Here is a 7,505-nt window from a genome sequence, read left to right as displayed (position 1 = left end):
TTTAGCTTTCTACCAGCAGGAGTCTATGACGACTTCCTGTGACGTTCGGTTGACATCCTGTTGTTAGCCGCTTAGCTTAAAATTAGCTTCGGCTAAACTCGGTTAAAATCAACATTTCTGAACGGTTTTAAAGCTTAAACTTGGCGTTGCTTCAACAAGCACGACTTTTTGCATGAACATGAGTTTTATGGGACATGTGGCAGCTTTATTTAGTGATTTTAAGCACAGCGAAGGCTCCGGTTGCAACCGAGCTCATTTCCGACATGGAGGAAGTGACGTGACATGTCACTCATCCGGTCGTTAGCTGTTAACTTAAAATTAGCATTGCTAGCGTCGTTCAAAAACATCATTTAATGACGGATTTTAAACTCTAACGTGGCAAAATTTCAGCAATTATGCTTCGAAGACACGGAGCAGCGTATCAGAATCAACTTTAAAGCGCTTTTCAGCTTTAAAAAAGCAGATTTTAAGCACAGAGAAGGTTCGGTGCAACCGAACTTATTTCCGGGTCACGTGACTGAATCCACCAATGACAGAGCAACAACGGGGTCAGAGGAAGTGACGTAGGCATGTCACTCACTCCTCAGCGACTCACAGCGTCCCAACTCAGCCGTTTTAAACCAATCACGGACCGTTTTTCCAACTAGCATGTTTGCTTTATCTGAACAAGTCCGTCAACTTTTCGTCTCGTAAACTGTCAAAATGCACTCTTTTCTGTTAAATAATGTAATCAATAAGCTTCCCAGCTGCACGGAGTCGGCGCCCCGGTCTCAAAAACGTCTTTCCAGCCATTTAAACAACTCGTTCGAACTTTTTCAGAACAGAGCCGTACCAGATCAGCGTCTGGAACACGGTTTAAACAGAATAAAGCGTTTCCACAGCTCAAACACAGCTTATGTTACACAACAGATGTACAATTTCAGCTTACATGAAGACACATTGACTCCCAACTTTCAGCTGTTTCAGCTCAACACGCTGCGTTTACTCCAAGCGCCGCAGCTTCAGCTGCCGCGTTTCAGCACTGTTTAAACAATCTGCTATTTTTCATGCCAACACGTAAAAGCAATCTTTACACGAATACACAGTCCATTTATGAACGTATACGGGCCACCAGATGTAGATGAACAGATGCTGAGATATATTCATCAATTAAAACGGATTCTTTCATTTTTCTGGACTGTATATAAACGTGCATTGAATTTAATAAAATGTAACGTGAGACGTTATTTATCTTTGACCCATCAAAATGAATGTGGTCATTTATTTACAGAATCAAAGTTTAACATCAAACATTTACATCAGTTTGGCACATTGAAAAATAACAACATGGCTAATTTAGCGAGCTATACAAGTGATTGTCCACAAGGCGGTGGATGAGCACTTTACACAGACATTTCTAAAATATCTGTCAATGATTTCTACTTGATAGAAGAATTTTTAAAGATGGAAAGATGAAGTTTAGTGGGAGTGAAAGATGGATGAGGGAGAATGTGGTGTGTATGAGTGAAAAGTGTTGACAAGACGACACCCTCCATCCGACCCAGCTTTCCTCGGTACGCTCGGTAGTGGACTAGACTCATTTACCTCTCTGACGATGAATCAGCGGAAGAGGAGCTCCAGTTAACGCTACCTTTCAGCGTCTCCGTAGGATGGCAGAGATATATCCGGAGTGGTGACGGGACTTCGTCAACAACAGTTCACCTCAACGGGTGGACTTCACATGAGTGGGGTTCTTCAGAAGTCCCACTCAGAGGTGGAAGATGTTATAATCCCAAACTCGGAAGAGCCTTATCATGGCTGGACTTTTGTTCTCCCAAACGACTGGAGCTGCAAACTCTCCAGCCCGACTCCAACGGCAACTGCGACCCAACAGCAACTTCACAGAACTGCCACTTCACAGAACTGCCACTTCACAGAACTGGGAGAACTAGGAAGTGCCGACATTTTAAAGGGCTCTATTTCCGGTTCATTTGAGAGTTTCTGATTGGTCAATATCAACCAGACAGGGGTGTGTTTTGTGATGTAAGGTGTTATGGAAAGTCAGAAACCAGCAAGAATGTTATGGAACAGATTGAAAATGTTTTCAGACAGGCGAGAGAAATGTTTGGGCGAGTTTGGAGAAACAGGTGCCAACTTCTCTGTTTACGTCTGAGAGGATTTAAAAACAAGACAGTTGTTCCAACACTTGTCTGCTTCGACTTCGACCTTGGATCAAACTTACACTGCTCATTCAAAGACAGAAAATCAGAAAATGCATAATTACTCTGTAACAGACCTTAACATGAATTCTAACTTTGCATGAGGATTAAAAAATCATTACACTGTTTCACAGTTAATAAAAATTGATTAGTTCACTGCAACATCTAAAATGGTTTGAACTAAAACACTTTGATTATCAACATTTGTAAAATAGTAATGATAATAAAAAAGAGAGTGTTCTTTCACTTGAATTTTCAAGAAAGAAAGTCTCAGGATGGGTGAACCTGTATTTCTGGATTCAAATCAATGAAATGACAGTTTCTGTCCCACAAGGTTCTTAAGGTCAAGGGTTTTGACCTTAGGCTTAGTTTTGACATCAGGTCAAGTTCACTACAAATGTAAACTGCAGAGTCCTGGCCTGATGATGTTGATCTTCTGTGCTGGGCCATCCTTTTGGCCAGTGGCTGTTTAGTTTCCCCGATGTAAGACTGATCACCCTCCTGACACTGAACAACATACACAATATTACTCTGTTTGTGCCGGGGGACTGGATCTTTGGGATGAACCAGTCTTTGCCGTAATGTATTTTGGGGTTTAAAAGCCACTGGGACGTTATGTTTAGAAAATAAACGTCTCAGTTTCTCTGATACTCCCTCAACATATGGAATGACCACTGGTCTGGGTTCCTCCTTTTCACCTGTTGGCTGACTGGAGTCCTGTTTGGGTTTCTTCTCTGCTTTCAAGAAGGCCCAGTTAGGATATCCACATTGCTCTAGAGCCTGTCTTGTGTGGGATTTCTCCTTCTGCCTGGCTCCTGAGCTAGTGGGGACGCTGTCTGCTCTGTGGTACAGAGTCCTGATGACTCCTAACGTGCTCCAAAGGGTTGTTAGATAATTTTATCTAGACTGGTCCTGGGGTTTTGATCTGCTCAGATGGGATTATAATGAAATTATGACTCGGTTCTCACTGAGGCAAACTGGGCCAGTAACTCTAAAAAGAGTCTCCCAGGGATTCAATATCCGTCGAGGAATAGAGTTTATTTCTGCTTGCTACATCACGTAGAAAGGCTTGAAGCACCGTCTCATATTTCCTTTCACGTCATAACCACATAAGATCCATTGAGATCACATTTAGTCACGCCCCCTCATACACTGACAAGTTGAGCTCCCCATAGATATCATTTATAAAAACAATGATTATATATCTATGAATGACACGGGACATCTGGGCTCTTCCGGGTTTGTGATCCCGTCACAAACCGGAGAGACCAGCACTGTAAACTGTAACATTTTCCTGCCTTGATTTAATATAATTGATAAAACTTAATTGACATTTCCTTGATTTATTGTTAGTATGAGTTGCCACTTCTGAGGGAGATTCGAGCCGGGGGGAGCGACATGGGCTGGAGGCGGGTTTTCGGGTCTGGTGACCCGCAGCCAGCTTCCATCTTAACAGGGTGATGTGAGTCAAACTGCAAATACTGGTCTGTGTGGGTGGGTTTGCGGTACACCTCAGTTTGCAAATGTCCTCTATCAGAGACTGAGACCTCACAGTCCAAGAAAGCCAACTTGCCATTTTTTACATCTTCTCGTGTGAACTTGATGTATTTATCCACAGAGTTGATGTGGTCAGTAAAATGTTGGACTTCCTGAGATTTGATTTTAACCCAGGTGTCATCAACATACCTGAACCAATGACTTGGTGGTGTCCCTGAAAAGGACGTCAAGGCTCTCTTTTCTACCTCCTCCATGTACAGGTTGGCAACAATAGGAGAAACTGGAGACCCCATAGCACACCCATGTTTCTGCCTATAATATTGCTCCCCATATGTGAAGTAGGTTGACTGCAGGCACAGTTTCAAGAGTTGACACAGTTGTTCTGTGGAAAGTGTGGTCCTGCTGCTCAGAGTGGTGTCTGATTTTAATTTTAAACTGACCACCTCTACTGCATCATCAACAGGAATGCACGTAAAGAGTGATGTGACATCAAAAGAGACCATTGTTTCATCAGTCTCCATGACGACATCCCTCACCTTATCCACAAAGTCCATGGTGTTCTGTATGTGGTGTTCTGAGCTGCCAACTAAAGGGATGAGTACAGACGCAAGTTATTTGGAAACATTGTGACAGAGTTAAATATGCTAACAATGGATAATAAAATGCAATTTGTTAAAATCCATTTGTTCTCATTTAACAACATTCTAAGAAAAATGACAAAAGGTTTCACCAAAGGAGAATCCATTCAAAGGACTTGACTTAACCTTGTTAGATTTATCTACCTGGATTATTGAGCATGCATCAGGACATTAAAGCATTACGTTTACATTTCATTAGAGGTATTCAAGAACAAGAAAAAAATAAATGTTCAGATATTCTGAACAAGAAATGAACAACTACTATAAAAAGGTATGTCGGTTTGCAGTTCTGTAAGATAAATGACTGATGGTAGTGTATCTTGTAACAAGAAGCCTTTTAAAAAAGTGTATAAAGATGTTAAAATGTCAGGTGCAGAATTTTCATATGAAATTTAGAATAGAAACAGCCTTTATTATCCCATGGATGGGAAGTTCAAGTGTAACAGCTGCAACAGATAAAAATTATTCTCACAAAAAGTTCCTAAAATATTAAAAACAATTTATAAAGAAATAAGATAAACAATAATAATATTAGCTATGTATTAGAACATTGAGAATAGCAGACTACTTACAGTACAGCAGTATAGGCAGAGTGTGTGTTTTAGCAGAGGTCAGCATGTATTTAATACTTATTGAGTCTGTTGGGAGCAGTGTTGGTTGTAGTTGGTTGATGGTTGTCCTTTTGCCTGGATTACTGCATCACTGCGTTGTGGCATGGAGTGGATCAGTCTGTGTCACTGCTCAGGTGTTATGAGAGCCCAGGTTGCTCTGATAGTGGCCTTCAGCTCTTCTGAATTGTTGGGTCTGGTGTATCACATCTTCCTCTTCACAATACTTGATAGATTTTCTATGGGGTTAAGGTCAGGCGAGTTTGCTGGCCAATTAAAAACAGGGATACCACGGTCCTTAAACCAGGTACTGGTAGCTTTGGCACTGTGTGCAGGTGCCAAGTCCTGTTGGAAAATGAAATCTGCATCTCCATAAAGTTGGTCAGCAGTAGGAAGCATGAAGTGCTCTAAAGCTTCCTGGTAGATGCTGCGTTGACCTTGGACCTCAGAAAACACAGTGGACCAACACCAGCAGATGACATGGCACCCCAGACCATCACTGACTGTGGAAACTTGACACTGGACCTCAAGCAACATGGATTCTGTGCCTCTCCTCTCTTCCTCCAGACTCTGGGACCTTGATTTCCAAAGAAAATGCAAATTTTACTTTCATCAGATAACATAACTTTGGACCACTCAGTAGCAGTCACAGGAGAGATGCTTCTGAAGCTGTCTCTTGTTCAAGAGGGGCTTGACACAAGGCATGTGACAGCTGAACCCTTTGTCTTGCATATGTCTGTGCGTAGTGGTTCTTGAAGCACTGACTCCAGCTGCAGTCCACTCTTTGTGAATCTCCCCCACATTTTGGAATGGGTTTGTTTCACAATCCTCTCCAGGGTGTGGTTATCCCTATTACTTGTAGACTTTTTTCTACCAAGTCTTTTCCTACCCTTCACGTCTTTATTAATGTGCTTGGACACAGAGCTCTGTGAACAGCCAGCCTCTTTAGCAATGACCTTTTGTGTCTTGCCCTCCTTGTACAAGGTGTCAATGGTCGTCTTGGACAACTGTCAAGCCATCAGTCTTCCCCATGATTGTGTAGCCTACAGAACTAGACTGAGAGACCATTTAAAGGCCTTTACAGGCGTTTTGAGTTAATTAGCTGATTAGTGTGACACCGGGTGTCTTCAATATTGAACCTTTTCACAATATTCTAATTTTATGAGATACAGAATTTGGGGTTTGCATTAGTTGTCGGTTATAATCAACATTAAAACAAACATTTGTAACATATCAGTCTGTGTGCAATGAATTAATATAATATATAAGTTTCACTTTTTTAATGGAATTACTGAAATAAATCAATTTTTTCATGATATTCTAATTGTATGACCAGCACCTGCATATACAATTGGGAAGATATCTTTCTTGAAAAATTCCACTTCATGTATCTATTGCTTTAATCTAAATGTAATCCCACTGCTAAATCTCCCTAAATACAAGACTAGTATTTTGTCTATCTTTAAGATAACCTAAATGTCAAAGAAAGCCATGCAAACAATAAAGGTTGCAACATTGAAATATTTATTAAAGCTCAGTTTTGCGTTGTACAAATGTCATCGTTAAAACTGCATGCTGTAGCTCGGTTTGAGGCACATTACTAAGGATAATGACCATGGCTAAGCAAAATTAAAGAAAAATAAGAGACAACCTTGCATAACTTAAATCTTATTAAGATTTCAAATAAGTGTTCACCGTTAGTTGTTCTACATAGAATAATGTAAGATAAAACAAAACTTAAAAAAAAAAACAAAGAGAACTCAACAAGCGATTAATTTAAGTAAAACTTTCTTTTACCGTGGGAGTATTTTTGCAGCAACAGAAGGAGGAGAAGAAAAAAAAACAAATGGAGGCATCCAAGCAAAAGGGTTCAATACAATTTTAAAAACTCAGTTAAACCTGAGCACTGAATTCACTGAGGTTTACATGTCAAGTGTGAAGATGAAAAAGAGATGATGGTGATGCGCTGAACGTTGTAAGAGGACACAACAGACGCATAAAAAGCAGCAATGCCTTTCGGAGACAGTGAGCGTATGGAGGTGGTGGCAAGAGTTCTTAACTGACCGATACTACAGAGCCATACAGTTCAGGTCAAATCTTCACTGGGCGTTTGTGTCGATGCAGCACCGAGGCTTAATGAGTGAAAGAATGTGCAAACAGATGTGCCCCTTTACAACATCAGGGCTGCCAAACTCATGAATGACAACAAGTGACACAACGTGATTAGAAACTCTAACTTTGATATTAGAACTTTTGCCTTTATTTTCTTCTTCATAAAAAAGCACACATATTGCAGCATGAGGAGAACAGTGTTTTAAGCTCCTCTGGACACGTTGGAGTCCAGGTCAGGTCACACCCAAAGAGAAAAGTAAAATAAAATAAAAATATGCAGGCACGTACACTGTCTGTACTGGCCCTCACGGCTGCACAGAAGTCAGGACTCTGAGGCGATCGAGAGATCGTCAGGAGCCCACAATGTTATAAATCACCACCGCATCTTCTACTTTTGGCAAAAAAAGGAAAATAAAAACTGATTGGTCACACAGGCTGTCGGTTCAGACAAC

This window comes from Nematolebias whitei, chromosome 6 (genome assembly GCF_014905685.2).
Source record: "Nematolebias whitei isolate Nwh7 chromosome 6, NemWhi1, whole genome shotgun sequence".
Taxonomy (NCBI): domain Eukaryota; kingdom Metazoa; phylum Chordata; class Actinopteri; order Cyprinodontiformes; family Rivulidae; genus Nematolebias; species Nematolebias whitei.
This window is presented reverse-complemented; position numbering follows the sequence as displayed.